The sequence below is a fragment of the Pelodiscus sinensis genome, unplaced genomic scaffold, assembly GCF_049634645.1.
Source record: "Pelodiscus sinensis isolate JC-2024 unplaced genomic scaffold, ASM4963464v1 ctg38, whole genome shotgun sequence".
In the NCBI taxonomy this organism is placed as follows: domain Eukaryota; kingdom Metazoa; phylum Chordata; order Testudines; family Trionychidae; genus Pelodiscus; species Pelodiscus sinensis.
Genome location: NW_027465857.1, coordinates 1501465 through 1519965, shown reverse-complemented (window position 1 = coordinate 1519965; position 18501 = coordinate 1501465).

Below are 18501 nucleotides of genomic sequence, written 5' to 3'. Positions count from 1 at the left end.
CCTGACACTGCTGAGGGAAGGGGGCCAAGTCCAAGGGAGGGGGGGGGGGAAGCTCGCCCACAAGCGCTTGTGGGAGGTTCAGTCCTCGCCCACTGCCGCAGCAAAGACAGTCCCAGGTGGCACAAACAGGGGGGAGCAGCCAGCCCTACCGAGGGGCGCTTCCTTGGTGGTGCAGGGGTTGGTGGAGGGGGTTGTGGGGCAGGTGGTATGGGGGGAGGGGGGGGCAGCTGGACTAGGGGGAGGGCTCTATGCCTCTCCCCCAGCCCCCCTCCTGGTGTCTCTGTCCACCACCACCCCAGGAGCAGGTAAAAAGCTCAGTTCTTGCAAACAAACCCCCTCCACAGTCCAACCGGCAGTCTTTGTCCTCCTCGGTGGGGTGCAGGTAGTCAGCAGCAGCAACAGCAGGCGGGGAGCAGCCAGGTGGGGCAGGTCTCCGGGTGGTGGGTGCTGGTGGGGTCCTCCTTCTCCGGAGCAGTGGAGGAGGGGAGAGGAAGGGCAGCCGGCAGGCCCCCCCTCTCCCCTCAGGCAGCAGCAGCAGCAGCAAGTGGTGGTGAGAAGCAGCAGCAGCAGCGGTGGCTGGAGCAGTGTCCAGGGAAGCAGACCTCAGCAGGCAGGAGGGCGGCTGGGTAGGTGGGGAGGGCTCTGGCTGGTGCAGGAGCAGGAGCGGGAGCGGGGGGAGAAGGGGGAGAGCAGCTTCTGCACCCTGCTGCCTCTCCTCCTCCTCCTCTTTCCCAGGAGTTGCAGTGGGGCAGGGGAATGGCACCCACAGAACCCGAGTGCAGAGAGGCCTATTTGAAATCATGGGATGGTGGGCGGGCGAAGCCCGCCCACCTTCTAAAAGCCCCTCCCCAACCTTATGGGAGGGACACTGGACCCATGTTCAATTGATTTCTTGGGACAAATAATGACTAAAGGATCAAGAAGTGCGGGCTAGAGGTTCAAAATAAGGGAGCCGGATGGGGACACCGAGCAGAGAACCCCGGACAGCGCCCACTGCTCCTCAAAGCTGTCGATGGAGCCAGTGGACGCCGCCCAGAGGAACTCTGCCCGGATTCGTGACACGAGGGAGGAGCGGAAATAGGCCCCACAGTCGCAGAGAACCCCCTCGTCTAGCATCCTCCTCCTGCTGTTGTAGATGGCAACTTTCGCCAAGGCCAGGAGGAGGTTGACGAGGAGGTCTCGCGACTTTGTGGGGCCACGGATTGGGTGTGCATAAATAAAAAGGTGAGGGGAAAAGTGCAGCCAGAACCTCAATAAGAGGTTCTGGAGGAGCCGGAATAGGGGCTGCAACCTGGCGCATTCGAGGTAGGCGTGCGCCAGGTTCTCCCTCACGCCACAAAAGGGGCAGGTGTCTGGGATAGGGGTGAACCGCGCCAAGTACACGCCCGTGCTCACGGCTCCGTGGAGGAGCCGCCAACTGATGTCCCCGACGGGCCGCGGAATTAAGGTCGAATAAACGCTGGCCCATCGGGGTTCCCCACCCTCTATGGGTCTGAGGTAGTCCCGCCACTTTGTATCGGGGCGGGACACGAGGGTGGGGAAATGCAAAGCGTGGAGCACGAGCGTGTACAGCTGTTCCCTGGGCGCGGTCCGGAAACAGACCGGCTGCAGATTTTGCAGCCGGCTGGGGGTCCAAGGGTGGGGAGGCCGGGGGGGCCCGCGGGACAGGGGCCCAATAAAGAGGGACGGAGGCTTTGCAGGAGGGGAGGGGCGGAGCGTTCCCTCTCGCAGGGCTCTCTGTAGGAGATCGCGAGCGGGCTGCGACAAAGCCGCCTTCACCTCCTGGAGTAGGCGCAGAGGGGTTCGGGGGGTGGAGAGCCCCATGCGTTGAGCGAGCGCTCGGGGATCCACCCAGTCCTCCCTGTCGTAGTCCAGGAGGTCCCCGACCATGGTGGTTTCTGCCAGGATCAGCCTCCGGCGCACCGAGGGAGACTCCGCCACCTGCACGCACAAGGCTGGATTGTGGAGCAGGGGCTCCGCGAGGAGGTCTGCTCCCTCGGAGGCCACAACGGACCTGGTCGCCGAGAAGAGCTTCCAGGTCTGGAGGAGGTCCTGGTAGAATTCCGGCAGTTCTGAGAGGTCTCGCGGAAGACCCCTCGGGTGGATAAAAAAGAGCTGCCGGTCGTATCGGAGCCCTCGGAGGCGGCGGAGGAAGGCGTGCCCCAAAATGCTCCATGCCGGACTACCTGCACTAAAGAGGAGTCTCTGCAGGGCCTGGAGGCGGAAGGTCCGGACCTGGCTGCGCACGCAGACCAGGCCCTGGCCCCCCTCCTCCAGGGGGAGGGACAAGACCCCTGCAGAGACCCAGTGCAGTCCCGGCCAAAGGAACCCCAAAGCTGCCCTCTGGAGCTTGGCCGGGACCTCCGGGTGCGGGCGCAGGGTGTTGAGCCGGTGCCAGAGCATGGACAGGACCAGCTGATTGAGCACCAGCGCCCTCCCACGAAGGGAGAGGCACCGGAGCAGTCCCGTCCATCTCCGCAGCCGCTCACCCACCCTGGCCTCCAAACCTTGCCAGTTTTCCGGCGGAGAAGGATGCGTGGCGGATAAATAGACGCCCAGATAGAGCAGCGGACCCGCGCTCCACCTGATGGCCTGAAGCGCGGGTGGGAGGGGGCCGGCCCGCCACCCGTCCCCGACCACCAGGCCAGAGCTCTTGACCCAGTTGACCCGGGCGGAGGAGGCCGCCGAGTAGACGGCTTGGCAAGCCTCCACCCGCGCCAGGTCGCCCGGGTCCCGGACCACGAGGAGCACGTCATCGGCGTACGCCGACAGGACCAGCCGCAGCTCCGGCTCCCGAAGCACCAACCCCGTCAACCTCCTACGGAGGAGACAGAGGAAGGGCTCGATCGCCAGAGCGTACAGCTGGCCCGACAGCGGACACCCCTGACGCACCCCCCGCCCGAAGCTGACCGGCTCGGTCAGGGTCCAGTTGAGCCTGACCAGACACTCCGCGAGGGCGTACAGCACCCGGAGAAAACCCACAAACCGGGGCCCGAAGCCGAAGGCCTGCAGGGTGCCCAGGAGATACCCGTGGTCCATCCTGTCGAACGCCTTCTCCTGGTCCAGGGACAGGAGGGCGAACGACAAGCCATCCCTACGCCCGAGCTCCAAGAGATCCCGGACCAAATACAAGTTATCGAATATACTACGGCCCGGGACGGTGTAGGTCTGGTCGGGATGGATCACGTCCGCCAGCACGGACCGCAGTCGCAGCGAGATGGCTTTCGCTACGATCTTGTAGTCCGCGCTGAGGAGCGAGACGGGACGCCAATTCCGTAGGTCGCGGAGGTCCCCCTTCTTCGGCAGCAAGGCGAGCACCGCTCGCCTGCACGACAGAGGGAGGACCCCGCTCTCCAAGGACTCGGCCCAGACGGTGACGAGGTCCGGGCCGAGGACGTCCCAGAACACGCGGTAGAACTCCACGGTCAGCCCGTCCATGCCCGGGGTTTTATTGTTGGGCATGAGACGGAGGGCTTCCGAGAACTCGGCCAGAGTGAGAGGCAGCTCCAGCCGGTCTCGGTCGCCCGCGCTGACCGTCGGGAGCTCGGTCCAGAGCGCCCTGCAGGCGTCGGCTTCGGTCGGATCCGGGGAGAACAAACTGGCGTAGAAGGCCCTGGCCCTTCCGCGCATCTCCGCCGGGTCCGTGAGGGGGGTGCCGTCCTCCGCCAAGAGGCAGGTGACGTGCTTTTTAGCCCCCCTCCTTTTCTCCAGGGCATAGAAGAAACGGGAGCCGCGATCCATCTCCCGAAGGAGGTGGATGCGAGATCGAACAAAAGCGCCCCGGGCTCTGTGATCTTCCAGGGCCCGGAGCTCCTCCCGCTTCTCCCGGTACGCCTCGCGGAGGAGTGGATCCTCGGGGGCGGACGCCAGGCGCCCCTCCAGCTTCAACACCTCCCGTTCCAACTGCTCTATCGCCGCATCCCTCCGCCGGCTGGCGCCCCGGGAGTAGTCACGGCAGAAGAGCCGGGCGCGCACCTTCCCCACGTCCCACCAGCGCCGCGCCGAGGGAAAGGCGGGCCGCTGCCCCCGCCAGGCCTGCCAGAACTCCCGGAAGGACGCCACGAAGCCCGCATCCTCCAGCAGGCTATTGTTGAAGTGCCAGTAGGCCGGCCCCAGCCTCTCCGCCGTCAGAGAGGCTTTCACGGCCACCAAATGGTGGTCCGTGAACGGGGCCGGCCGGACGCTGGAGGAGTGGGCTCGTGCCAGATGGAATCGCGAAAGGTAGATGCGATCCAACCGGGAGTGGCTCGACCGCTCGTTCCCCACCCGGACGTAAGTGAAGGTGGTACTGTCGTCCGGGTGGTGGTCCCGCCAGACGTCCACCAGGGAGTGATGTTCCACAATCTCCCTGAGGACGTCCGCCGCGGCCTGGCAGTTCGCGAGTCCTACACGGTCCCGGTCATCGAGGATGGTGTTAAAGTCCCCGCCCAGGACCAGGCACTCGCGAGGATCCAAAGTGCCGAGGAAGGTGGCCGCCTGCCGATAAAAGGTGACCTGGTCCGGGCCCGCGTTCGGGGCGTAGACGTTGACGAGGTTCAACGTCTGCCCCTCCACGCGGGCCCGGACGTGCAGCAGGCGGCCCGGGACAACCTCGGCGGTCCCCAGCACCTCGGGCCGTAGGGCAGGGGAGAACAGGGTGACCACCCCGGCCGAGCGAGCGCTGAGGTGGCTAAAATACACCCCGTCCCCCCACTCCAGCCGCCAGCCAGCCTCGACGGCTGGAGTCGTGTGGGTCTCCTGCAGGAAAACCACCGAGTACCCCCCCTCCCGGAGGAAGGAGAGCACCCGGCCCCTGCGGAGACCCGCCCTACAGCCCCGGGCGTTCAGTGTCGCGATGGTGGCGTAAGTCATACTGAGGGCTGGGGTGGATCCTTGCGGGCAGGTGAGTCGGCGGCCCCCCGCGGGCCCGGCAGCAGACCGCTCCCCGACCCGAAGGTCAGGAGAGAGTCTCGAAACTTGCGGGCCCGGCGGAAGGCCGCGTCGTCCTGCCTATCGGCCCCTCTCCCCTGCTGCAACAGGGCTCTAGTGGCCTGAAGGATGGAGTGAAAGTCCCCCCAGCGCTGGAGGGCGAGCTGCACCTTTCCTCTTGCCCCGCGGTTGTCCGCGAGGAATTGGCGCAGCTCGCTCCTCAGCGCCGAGGGGGAACCGGGGTTTTCCTCCGTCCGGGCCCCCAGGTGGAGCTCACGGGCCACAGAGGCGGGCAGACAGGGGTCCGATCCCCGTCGCTGCGCCGACACGGCTGGCGCCGAGCTGCCCGCCCCCGACCCCGGCAAGGGAGGAGGCGGCGGAGGGAACACGGCAGCCCCTAACAGATCGGGGACTGGGGATACAAAAACAACCCCCCGAGGGCCGCCCATAGCTAGCGGGAATGAGACGGCCCTCGCGGGGGTGGCACTAGCGGACATTTGGGGAGGTGGTAGGGGTGAATCGGGTGACACGGCCGGGGCCGGGATGGGAAAAGGGTGGGGGGACAGCAACGGAAGGGTGTTTTCCACGGTAGGGGTGGGGGGGAGGGTGGGCTCTAGGCTGGACGATGGGTCAGGGTTGGGGAAAGGGGCAGACATGGGGGTAGGAGAGGGATCGGGAACAGGGGAGGGTTCGGTACCGGAGATGGGTTCGTAAAGGGCAGAAGCGGGGGTGGGGGGAGGATCGGGACGTGGGGGGGTATCGGAATCCCAGGCAGGGTCTGGGAAGGGGTCCCCCGTGGCCATTCCACCAGGCTGCGGCGCTTCCCGGATGGGGACCTGGGGGTCGGGATCAGGAACTGGGGGGTCCGCGCCGACGCCGGGCTCAGATGGAAAAGCTAGTATTAGTGCCTCGGCGTCGGCCAGTATGGTATCTTGTGGTGGGCCCCCAACGGGAAGGGAGGATGACCGCCCCACCCCGGTTACTGGAGGGGGGGCACCCTCAGCCCCTGGACTCGGTCGCTCGGCGCCAGCTGTCGCCCCGGGGGGCTCGGCAGCATCCGTTCCGGCGCTCGAGTCGGCCGGGCCAGTGGGCAGTATCAGGGGTGCCCCGAGCGTGAGGATGGGGTCGACCACCTGGGACACGGGGTTGGGGAGAGGAGGGGGCGGCGCCACGGAGTCGCCGCCCAGACCGAGGCCCGCTGGCGGAGGGTCGTCCTCCCCCTGGGTGAGCGGGGTCAGACCCAGGGCCTCGATCTCCTCAAAGATGGAGCTCAACTCCATCCCCTCGGCCCCGGAGCCTTCCCCTCCGGCCACCAAGGCACCAATTACCTCGGCGGGGACGGAAGGGGGGGCAATTGGAGCCTGGGCCGGGGGGGCTCCATCAGAGGCCTCCTCGTGGATAGGCTCCTCAGGGGGGACATGGTTGTCCCCCCTCGCTGCCACGGCTTCCTCGGCCGGCGCCTCCTGCTGACGCTCGCCGGGGGGGATTTTGACAGCGCTGGCCCCCCTCGGGATCTTTCGGGGGGCCTTCCCGCCCTCCGTATCGGAGGGGGGAGAGGAAGCCCGCGAACGGCGGGCTTTGCGCTTCCCCCGGACGAGCGTCCAGTCCTCCGAGGTGGAGGTGGAGGGCTGGTCAGCAGGGGCAAGGCTGGGGGGCACGTTTGATTTTCGGGGAGGGCGTTGTGGCACAGGAGGGAAGGAGGGGGATACCTCCACCTGGGGAGGGCCCTCTCCCTTGCCCGGCGGCAACCGCGCCACCCTCTCCTCCTCGGGCCCCGCAGGGACAGATTGAGTAGAGGCGGGGCCCGCCTGCCCGCTCGGGCACGTCGGAGGGGGCGCCTCCGGCTCCCGAGCAGGGCCGTCGGTTGGAGGAGGGGCGGCCGCGGAGGCCAGACTACCAGGGGGACTGGCGGTGGTGGGGCCACTGCCCTCACGGACCCCGGAGGTCCCGGACGCCTCCCCCGACCGGGCCAAGGGACAGTCCCTCCGGACGTGCCCCGTCGCCCGGCAGAGGAAGCACCGGGTCTCCCCCGAGGAGTAGTGGACTCGATAGAGAGCCCCCTGGTAGGGCACCATAAAGGACCCCTCGAGCGCCTCCCCGCCACGCACCGCCGGCGGCAGTTGCAGCTGTACCTGCCGGCGGAAGGATAGGACGTGGCGGAGGGCGGGGTCCTTGCAGCCCAGCGGGAGAGGGCTGATGGTCGAGATGGGCTTCCCCAGAGTGGAGAGGGAAGGTAACAGGGCGGCATTAGGGAGGAAGGGCGGGACGGAGGTAAGGACCACCCGTACGCCCAGGTCCTCCAGAGGGTCGAGGGGCACGTGCACGCCCCCCACCGCCAGGCCCCTCTCCACCGCCTCCTGGGCGGCGGCCTCCGAGGCAAGGAAGAACACCGCCTTGCCGTACATCTTAGAGGCCGCCACCACGGCCGAGGCCCCCACCACCCTCGCCATCGCCCGCACGTAGGTTTCCATGTGGGGCGAGGCGGCGACCAGGAGGCAGCGGACGCCGTGCCTCCTGGTCATGGCGGGAAAGGGGCCCCGGCCGCCAGGGGTGGAGCTGGAGGCAGTAGTCGGGGCGGATGACCCGGCACGTGGGGGGGCGGCAGCGGCCACCTGGGCGTACGCTCTGGGGGCTGGAGGTGGAGCGCCCCCAGAGCCGGTGGGGGGAACAGCAGGGAGGGGGGGAGCTGCAGCCGGTGTCGGGGCTGCAGCGGGCGGGGCAGTTTTGGCCACGGAGGGGTCGGCTTTCCGGGCCGGGCCCTTGCCTTTCTTCCCTCCCCGATGTTTCTTGCCGGCCGAGGCAGAGGATCCACCCTTGTCAGGGGGGGCAGCAGCCGTGGCAGCAGCAGAGCTCGGGTCGGGGGTAGGGAGGTCGGCCGCAGCAGTTGCTTGGGCCGATGGCACTGATGGGACCGAGGGACCATCAGGGACGGGGGTCTCCTCCATCCTGGGGAGTGGGTGGAGGGAGGTGCAAATGGCAAACTGTGGGCGGGGGGGGCGGGGGTTAACCACTCCTCCCCACCAAACAGCAGGCAGGGGCGGAGGGCATCAATGGAAGGGGGGGGGGGGTTGGAAGGAGGGGGGGGGCACTGGGTCCAAGGAAGGGCAACCGTAAAAGGGAAGGGTTAGCAGCCACTCCTCCCTGCTGAGACTAGGGCAGAGGAGGAGGGCGCTATTGCAAGGGAGGGGGCACGCGAGGGAAAAGGGGGGGTACACAATTGGGGAGGAGGAGAGGGAGAGGGAAGGAGGGGGAGGGGGGGAACCAACCGCTCCCTCCCACTAACTGATTTCAGGGAGGGAGGGCTCTACCAGGGGCAGTAGACTGGAAGCCTAAGAGGCCAGCGACCTGTCCTCTCTGCAAGGCTGGAAGCAGAGGAGGAGGGTGCTGGCAGGGCAGGCAATGAACAAGGTAGTGGGTGCAGGGCGGGGGCCGGCTCCTCCGGCTGCACTGGGGTACAGGAAGGACTATGGGCTGTTGAGGGGCAGGGGTGATGTGAAGGAGGGGTAACTAAAAAGGGGGAGGGGCGCAAGCGCTCGGGCAGGGGGCAGAGCTCTGGGTGGGGCTACAGGACTTGGGGGGGGGGGTGGGGGAGGAGGGGCATTGGGTTAGCAGGGCAGGATAGGGCAGTAGGGACTGGGAGACAGAGCACTAGCTGAATGTGGGCGGGGCAGGTGAAAACAAACTGAAGCTGAGCTAGTCAGCAAACTGAGGAGGGGAGGAGGGAACAGAACTGGCTAACAGAGTGGGGAGCAGGGCAAGGAACCCAAAGGTAAGGGGGGGCCCCCCAACCTAACACTGCTGAGGGAAGGGGGCCGGGGCCAAGTCCAAGGGAGGGGGGGGGGAGCTCGCCCACGAGCGTTTGTGGGAGGCTCAGTCCTCGCCCACTGCCGCAGCAAAGACAGTCCCAGGTGGCACAAACAGGGGGGAACAGCCAGCCCCACCGAGGGGCGCTTCCTTGGTGGTGTAGGGGTTGGTGGAGGGGGTTGTGGGGCAGGTGGTATGGGGGGGGGGCAGCTGGACTAGGGGGAGGGCTCTATGCCTCTCCCCCAGCCCCCCTCCTGGTGTCTCTGTCCACCACCACCCCAGGAGCAGGTAAAAAGCTCAGTTCTTGCAAACAAACCCCCTCCACAGTCCAACCGGCAGTCTTTGTCCTCCTCGGTGGGGTGCAGGTAGTCAGCAGCAGCAACAGCAGGCGGGGAGCAGCCAGGTGGGGCAGGTCTCCGGGTGGTGGGTGCTGGTGGGGTCCTCCTTCTCCGGAGCAGTGGAGGAGGGGAGAGGAAGGGCAGCCGGCAGGCCCCCCCTCTCCCCTCAGGCAGCAGCAGCAGCAGCAAGTGGTGGTGAGAAGCAGCAGCAGCAGCGGTGGCTGGAGCAGTGTCCAGGGAAGCAGACCTCAGCAGGCAGGAGGGCGGCTGGGTAGGTGGGGAGGGCTCTGGCTGGTGCAGGAGCAGGAGCGGGAGCGGGGGGAGAAGGGGGAGAGCAGCTTCTGCACCCTGCTGCCTCTCCTCCTCCTCCTCTTTCCCAGGAGTTGCAGTGGGGCAGGGGAATGGCACCCACAGAACCCGAGTGCAGAGAGGCCTATTTGAAATCATGGGATGGTGGGCGGGCGAAGCCCGCCCACCTTCTAAAAGCCCCTCCCCAACCTTATGGGAGGGACACTGGACCCATGTTCAATTGATTTCTTGGGACAAATAATGACTAAAGGATCAAGAAGTGCGGGCTAGAGGTTCAAAATAAGGGAGCCGGATGGGGACACCGAGCAGAGAACCCCGGACAGCGCCCACTGCTCCTCAAAGCTGTCGATGGAGCCAGTGGACGCCGCCCAGAGGAACTCTGCCCGGATTCGTGACACGAGGGAGGAGCGGAAATAGGCCCCACAGTCGCAGAGAACCCCCTCGTCTAGCATCCTCCTCCTGCTGTTGTAGATGGCAACTTTCGCCAAGGCCAGGAGGAGGTTGACGAGGAGGTCTCGCGACTTTGTGGGGCCACGGATTGGGTGTGCATAAATAAAAAGGTGAGGGGAAAAGTGCAGCCAGAACCTCAATAAGAGGTTCTGGAGGAGCCGGAATAGGGGCTGCAACCTGGTGCATTCAAGGTAGGCGTGCGCCAGGTTCTCCCTCACGCCGCAAAAGGGGCAGGTGTCTGGGATAGGGGTGAACCGCGCCAAGTACACGCCCGTGCTCACGGCTCCGTGGAGGAGCCGCCAACTGATGTCCCCGACGGGCCGCGGAATTAAGGTCGAATAAACGCTGGCCCATCGGGGTTCCCCACCCTCTATAGGTCTGAGGTAGTCCCGCCACTTTGTATCGGGGCGGGACACGAGGGTGGGGAAATGCAAAGCGTGGAGCACGAGCGTGTACAGCTGTTCCCTGGGCGCGGTCCGGAAACAGACCGGCTGCAGATTTTGCAGCCGGCTGGGGGTCCAAGGGTGGGGAGGCCGGGGGGGCCCGCGGGACAGGGGCCCAATAAAGAGGGACGGAGGCTTTGCAGGAGGGGAGGGGCGGAGCGTTCCCTCTCGCAGGGCTCTCTGTAGGAGATCGCGAGCGGGCTGCGACAAAGCCGCCTTCACCTCCCGGAGTAGGCGCAGGGGGGTTCGGGGGGTGGAGAGCCCCATGCGTTGAGCGAGCGCTCGGGGATCCACCCAGTCCCCCCTGTCATAGTCCAGGAGGTCTCCGACCGTGGTGGTTTCTGCCAGGATCAGCCTCCGGCGCACCGAGGGAGACTCCGCCACCTGCACGCACAAGGCTGGATTGTGGAGCAGGGGCTCCGCGAGGAGGTCTGCTCCCTCGGAGGCCACAACGGACCTGGTCGCCGAGAACAGCTTCCAGGTCTGGAGGAGGTCCTGGTAGAATTCCGGCAGTTCTGAGAGGTCTCGCGGAAGACCCCTCGGGTGGATAAAAAAGAGCTGCCGGTCGTATCGGAGCCCTCGGAGGCGGCGGAGGAAGGCGTGCCCCAAAATGCTCCATGCCGGACTACCTGCACTAAAGAGGAGTCTCTGCAGGGCCTGGAGGCGGAAGGTCCGGACCTGGCTGCGCACGCAGACCAGGCCCTGGCCCCCCTCCTCCAGGGGGAGGGACAAGACCCCTGCAGAGACCCAGTGCAGTCCCGGCCAAAGGAACCCCAAAGCTGCCCTCTGGAGCTTGGCCGGGACCTCCGGGTGCGGGCGCAGGGTGTTGAGCCGGTGCCAGAGCATGGACAGGACCAGCTGATTGAGCACCAGCGCCCTCCCACGAAGGGAGAGGCACCGGAGCAGTCCCGTCCATCTCCGCAGCCGCTCACCCACCCTGGCCTCCAAACCTTGCCAGTTTTCCGGCGGCGAAGGATGCGTGGCGGATAAATAGACGCCCAGATAGAGCAGCGGACCCGCGCTCCACCTGATGGCCTGAAGCGCGGGTGGGAGGGAGCCGGCCCGCCACCCGTCCCCGACCACCAGGCCAGAGCTCTTGACCCAGTTGACCCGGGCGGAGGAGGCCGCCGAGTAGACGGCTTGGCAAGCCTCCACCCGCGCCAGGTCGCCCGGGTCCCGGACCACGAGGAGCACGTCATCGGCGTACGCCGACAGGACCAGCCGCAGCTCCGGCTCCCGAAGCACCAACCCCGTCAACCTCCTACGGAGGAGACAGAGGAAGGGCTCGATCGCCAGAGCGTACAGCTGGCCCGACAGCGGACACCCCTGACGCACCCCCCGCCCGAAGCTGACCGGCTCGGTCAGGGTCCAGTTGAGCCTGACCAGACACTCCGCGAGGGCGTACAGCACCCGGAGAAAACCCACAAACCGGGGCCCGAAGCCGAAGGCCTGCAGGGTGCCCAGGAGATACCCGTGGTCCATCCTGTCGAACGCCTTCTCCTGGTCCAGGGACAGGAGGGCGAACGACAAGCCATCCCTACGCCCGAGCTCCAAGAGATCCCGGACCAAATACAAGTTATCGAATATACTACGGCCCGGGACGGTGTAGGTCTGGTCGGGATGGATCACGTCCGCCAGCACGGACCGCAGTCGCAGCGAGATGGCTTTTGCTACGATCTTGTAGTCCGTGCTGAGGAGCGAGACGGGACGCCAATTCCGTAGGTCGCGGAGGTCCCCCTTCTTCGGCAGCAAGGCGAGCACCGCTCGCCTGCACGACAGAGGGAGGACCCCGCTCTCCAAGGACTCGGCCCAGACGGTGACGAGGTCCGGGCCGAGGACGTCCCAGAACACGCGGTAGAACTCCACGGTCAGCCCGTCCATGCCCGGGGTTTTATTGTTGGGCATGAGACGGAGGGCTTCCGAGAACTCGGCCAGAGTGAGAGGCAGCTCCAGCCGGTCTCGGTCGCCCGCGCTGACCGTCGGGAGCTCGGTCCAGAGCGCCCTGCAGGCGTCGGCTTCGGTCGGATCCGGGGAGAACAAACTGGCGTAGAAGGCCCTGGCCCTTCCGCGCATCTCCGCCGGGTCCGTGAGGGGGGTGCCGTCCTCCGCCAAGAGGCAGGTGACGTGCTTTTTGGCCCCCCTCCTTTTCTCCAGGGCATAGAAGAAACGGGAGCCGCGATCCATCTCCCGAAGGAGGTGGATGCGAGATCGAACAAAGGCGCCCCGGGCTCTGTGATCTTCCAGGGCCCGGAGCTCCTCCCGCTTCTCCCGGTACGCCTCGCGGAGGAGTGGATCCTCGGGGGCGGACGCCAGGCGCCCCTCCAGCTTCAACACCTCCCGTTCCAACTGCTCTATCGCCGCATCCCTCCGCCGGCTGGCGCCCCGGGAGTAGTCACGGCAGAAGAGCCGGGCGCGCACCTTCCCCACGTCCCACCAGCGCCGCGCCGAGGGAAAGGCGGGCCGCTGCCCCCGCCAGGCCTGCCAGAACTCCCGGAAGGACGCCACGAAGCCCGCATCCTCCAGCAGGCTATTGTTGAAGTGCCAGTAGGCCGGCCCCAGCCTCTCCGCCGTCAGAGAGGCTTTCACGGCCACCAAATGGTGGTCCGTGAACGGGGCCGGCCGGACGCTGGAGGAGTGGGCTCGTGCCAGATGGAATCGCGAAAGGTAGATGCGATCCAACCGGGAGTGGCTCGACCGCTCGTTCCCCACCCGGACGTAAGTGAAGGTGGTACTGTCGTCCGGGTGGTGGTCCCGCCAGACGTCCACCAGGGAGTGATGTTCCACGATCTCCCTGAGGACGTCCGCCGCGGCCTGGCAGTTCGCGAGTCCTACACGGTCCCGGTCATCGAGGATGGTGTTAAAGTCCCCGCCCAGGACCAGGCACTCGCGAGGATCCAAAGTGCCGAGGAAGGTGGCCGCCTGCCGATAAAAGGTGACCTGGTCCGGGCCCGCGTTCGGGGCGTAGACGTTGACGAGGTTCAACGTCTGCCCCTCCACGCGGGCCCGGACGTGCAGCAGGCGGCCCGGGACAACCTCGGCGGTCCCCAGCACCTCGGGCCGTAGGGCAGGGGAGAACAGGGTGACCACCCCGGCCGAGCGAGCGCTGAGGTGGCTAAAATACACCCCGTCCCCCCACTCCAGCCGCCAGCCAGCCTCGACGGCTGGAGTCGTGTGGGTCTCCTGCAGGAAAACCACCGAGTGCCCCCCCTCCCGGAGGAAGGAGAGCACCCGGCTCCTGCGGAGACCCGCCCTACAGCCCCGGGCGTTCAGTGTCGCGATGGTGGCGTAAGTCATACTGAGGGCTGGGGTGGATCCTTGCGGGCAGGTGAGTCGGCGGCCCCCCGCGGGCCCGGCAGCAGACCGCTCCCCGACCCGAAGGTCAGGAGAGAGTCTCGAAACTTGCGGGCCCGGCGGAAGGCCGCGTCGTCCTGCCTATCGGCCCCTCTCCCCTGCTGCAACAAGGCTCTAGTGGCCTGAAGGATGGAGTGAAAGTCCCCCCAGCGCTGGAGGGCGAGCTGCACCTTTCCTCTTGCCCCGCGGTTGTCCGCGAGGAATTGGCGCAGCTCGCTCCTCAGCGCCGAGGGGGAAACGGGGTTTTCCTCCGTCCGGGCCCCCAGGTGGAGCTCACGGGCCACGGAGGCGGGCAGACAGGGGTCCGATCCCCGTCGCTGCGCCGACATGGCTGGCGCCGAGCTGCCCGCCCCCGACCCCGGCAAGGGAGGAGGCGGCGGAGGGAACACGGCAGCCCCTAACAGATCGGGGACTGGGGATACAAAAACAACCCCCCGAGGGCCGCCCATAGCTAGCGGGAATGAGACGGCCCTCGCGGGGGTGGCACTAGCGGACATTTGGGGAGGTGGTAGGGGTGAATCGGGTGACACGGCCGGGGCCGGGATGGGAAAAGGGTGGGGGGACAGCAACGGAAGGGTGTTTTCCACGGTAGGGGTGGGGGGGAGGGTGGGCTCTAGGCTGGAAGATGGGTCAGGGTTGGGGAAAGGGGCAGACATGGGGGTAGGAGAGGGATCGGGAACAGGGGAGGGTTCGGTACCGGAGATGGGTTCGTAAAGGGCAGAAGCGGGGGTGGGGGGAGGATCGGGACGTGGGGGGGTATCGGAATCCCAGGCAGGGTCTGGGAAGGGGTCCCCCGTGGCCATTCCACCAGGCTGCGGCGCTTCCCGGATGGGGACCTGGGGGTCGGGATCAGGAACGGGGGGGTCCGCGCCGACGCCGGGCTCAGATGGAAAAGCTAGTATTAGTGCCTCGGCGTCGGCCAGTATGGTATCTTGTGGTGGGCCCCCAACGGGAAGGGAGGATGACCGCCCCACCCCGGTTACTGGAGGGGGGGCACCCTCAGCCCCTGGACTCGGTCGCTCGGCGCCAGCTGTCGCCCCGGGGGGCTCGGCAGCATCCGTTCCGGCGCTCGAGTCGGCCGGGCCAGTGGGCAGTATCAGGGGTGCCCCGAGCGTGAGGATGGGGTCGACCACCTGGGACACGGGGTTGGGGAGAGGAGGGGGCGGCGCCACGGAGTCGCCGCCCAGACCGAGGCCCGCTGGCGGAGGGTCGTCCTCCCCCTGGGTGAGCGGGGTCAGACCCAGGGCCTCGATCTCCTCAAAGATGGAGCTCAACTCCATCCCCTCGGCCCCGGAGCCTTCCCCTCCGGCCACCAAGGCACCAATTACCTCGGCGGGGACGGAAGGGGGGGCAATTGGAGCCTGGGCCGGGGGGGCTCCATCAGAGGCCTCCTCGTGGATAGGCTCCTCAGGGGGGACATGGTTGTCCCCCCTCGCTGCCACGGCTTCCTCGGCCGGCGCCTCCTGCTGACGCTCGCCGGGGGGGATTTTGACAGCGCTGGCCCCCCTCGGGATCTTTCGGGGGGCCTTCCCGCCCTCCGCATCGGAGGGGGGAGAGGAAGCCCGCGAACGGCGGGCTTTGCGCTTCCCCCGGACGAGCGTCCAGTCCTCCGAGGTGGAGGTGGAGGGCTGGTCAGCAGGGGCAAGGCTGGGGGGCACGTTTGATTTTCGGGGAGGGCGTTGTGGCACAGGAGGGAAGGAGGGGGATACCTCCACCTGGGGAGGGCCCTCTCCCTTGCCCGGCGGCAACCGCGCCACCCTCTCCTCCTCGGGCCCCGCAGGGACAGATTGAGTAGAGGCGGGGCCCGCCTGCCCGCTCGGGCACGTCGGAGGGGGCGCCTCCGGCTCCCGAGCAGGGCCGTCGGTTGGAGGAGGGGCGGCCGCGGAGGCCAGACTACCAGGGGGACTGGCGGTGGTGGGGCCACTGCCCTCACGGACCCCGGAGGTCCCGGACGCCTCCCCCGACCGGGCCAAGGGACAGTCCCTCCGGACGTGCCCCGTCGCCCGGCAGAGGAAGCACCGGGTCTCCCCCGAGGAGTAGTGGACTCGATAGAGAGCCCCCTGGTAGGGCACCATAAAGGACCCCTCGAGCGCCTCCCCGCCACGCGCCGCCGGCGGCAGTTGCAGCTGTACCTGCCGGCGGAAGGATAGGACGTGGCGGAGGGCGGGGTCCTTGCAGCCCAGCGGGAGAGGGCTGATGGTCGAGATGGGCTTCCCCAGAGTGGAGAGGGAAGGTAACAGGGCGGCATTAGGGAGGAAGGGCGGGACGGAGGTAAGGACCACCCGTACGCCCAGGTCCTCCAGAGGTTCGAGGGGCACGTGCACGCCCCCCACCGCCAGGCCCCTCTCCACCGCCTCCTGGGCGGCGGCCTCCGAGGCAAGGAAGAACACCGCCTTGCCGTACATCTTAGAGGCCGCCACCACGGCCGAGGCCCCCACCACCCTCGCCATCGCCCGCACGTAGGTTTCCATGTGGGGCGAGGCGGCGACCAGGAGGCAGCGGACGCCGTGCCTCCTGGTCATGGCGGGAAAGGGGCCCCGGCCGCCAGGGATGGAGCTGGAGGCGGCAGTCGGGGCGGATGACCCGGCACGTGGGGGGGCGGCAGCGGCCACCTGGGCGTACGCTCTGGGGGCTGGAGGTGGATCGCCCCCAGAGCCGGTGGGGGGAACAGCAGGGAGGGGGGGAGCTGCAGCCGGTGTCGGGGCTGCAGCGGGCGGGGCGGTTTTGGCCACGGAGGGGTCGGCTTTCCGGGCCGGGCCCTTGCCTTTCTTCCCTCCCCGATTTTTCTTGCCGGCCGAGGCAGAGGATCCACCCTTGTCAGGGGGGGCAGCAGCCGTGGCAGCAGCAGAGCTCGGGTCGGGGGTAGGGAGGTCGGCCGCAGCAGTTGCTTGGGCCGATGGCACTGATGGGACCGAGGGACCATCAGGGACGGGGGTCTCCTCCATCCTGGGGAGTGGGTGGAGGGAGGTGCAAATGGCAAACTGTGGGCGGGGGGGGCGGGGGTTAACCACTCCTCCCCACCAAACAGCAGGCAGGGGCGGAGGGCATCAATGGAAGGGGGGGGGGGTTGGAAGGAGGGGGGGGCACTGGGTCCAAGGAAGGGCAACCGTAAAAGGGAAGGGTTAGCAGCCACTCCTCCCTGCTGAGACTAGGGCAGAGGAGGAGGGCGCTATTGCAAGGGAGGGGGCACGCGAGGGAAAAGGGGGGGTACACAATTGGGGAGGAGGAGAGGGAGAGGGAAGGAGGGGGAGGGGGGGAACCAACCACTCCCTCCCACTAACTGATTTCAGGGAGGGAGGGCTCTACCAGGAGTAGTAGACTGGAAACCTAAGAGGCCAGCAACCTGTCCTCCCTGCAAGGCTGGAAGCAGAGGAGGAGGGTGCTGGCAGGGCAGGCAATGAACAAGGTAATGGGTGCAGGGCGGGGGCCGGCTCCTCCGGCTGCACTGGGGTACAAGAAGGACTATGGGGCTGTTGAGCGGCAGGGGTGATGTGAAGGGAGGGTAACTAAAAAGGGGGGGGGAGGGGGGCACAAGCGCTCAGGCAGGGGGCAGAGCTCTGGGTGGGGCTACAGGACTTGGGGGGGGGGGTGGGGGAGGAGGGGCATTGGGTTAGCAGGGCAGGATAGGGCAGTAGGGACTGGGAGACAGAGCACTAGCTGAATGTGGGCGGGGCAGGTGAAAACAAACTGAAGCTGAGCTAGTCAGCAAACTGAGGAGGGGAGAAGGGAACAGAACTGGCTAACAGAGTGGGGAACAGGGCAAGGGAACCAAGGTAAGGGGGGGGGCTCCCAACCTAACACTGCTGAGGGAAGGGGGCCGGGGCCAAGTCCAAGGGAGGGGGGGGGGAAGCTCGCCCACAAGCGCTTGTGGGAGGCTCAGTCCTCGCCCACTGCCGCAGCAAAGACAGTCCCAGGTGGCACAAACAGGGGGGGAACAGCCAGCCCCACCGAGGGGCGCTTCCTTGGTGGTGTAGGGGTTGGTGGAGGGGGTTGTGGGGCAGGTGGTATGGGGGGGGGGGCAGCTGGACTAGGGGGAGGGCTCTATGCCTCTCCCCCAGCCCCCCTCCTGGTGTCTCTGTCCACCACCACCCCAGGAGCAGATAAAAAGCTCGGTTCTTGCAAACAAACCCCCTCCACAGTCCAACCGGCAGTCCTTGTCCTCCTCGGTGGGGTGCAGGTAGTCAGCAGCAGCAACAGCAGGCGGGGAGCAGCCAGGTGGGGCAGGCCTCCGGGTGGTGGGTGCTGGTGGGGTCCTCCTTCTCCGGAGCAGTGGAGGAGGGGAGAGGAAGGGCAGCCGGCAGGCCCCCCCTCTCCCCTCAGGCAGCAGCAGCAGCAGCAGCAAGTGGTGGTGAGAAGCAGCAGCAGCAGCGGTGGCTGGAGCAGTGTCCAGGGAAGCAGGCCTCAGCAGGCAGGAGGGCGGCTGGGTGGGTGGGGAGGGCTCTGGCTGGTGCAGGAGCAGGACAGGACCGGGGGGAGAAGGGGGAGAGCAGCTTCTGCACCCTGCTGCCTCTCCTCCTCCTCCTCCTTCCCAGGAGTTGCAGTGGGGCAGGGGAATGGCACCCACAGAGCCCGAGTGCAGAGAGGCCTATTTGAAATCATGGGATGGTGGGCGGGCGAAGCCCGCCCACCTTCTAAAAGCCCCTCCCCAACCTTATGGGAGGGACACTGGACCCATGTTCAATTGATTTCTTGGGAGAAATAATGACTAAAGGATCAAGAAGTGCGGGCTAGAGGTTCAAAATAAGGGAGCCGGATGGGGACACCGAGCAGAGAACCCCGGACAGCGCCCACTGCTCCTCAAAGCTGTCGATGGAGCCAGTGGACGCCGCCCAGAGGAACTCTGCCCGGATTCGTGACACGAGGGAGGAGCGGAAATAGGCCCCACAGTCGCAGAGAAC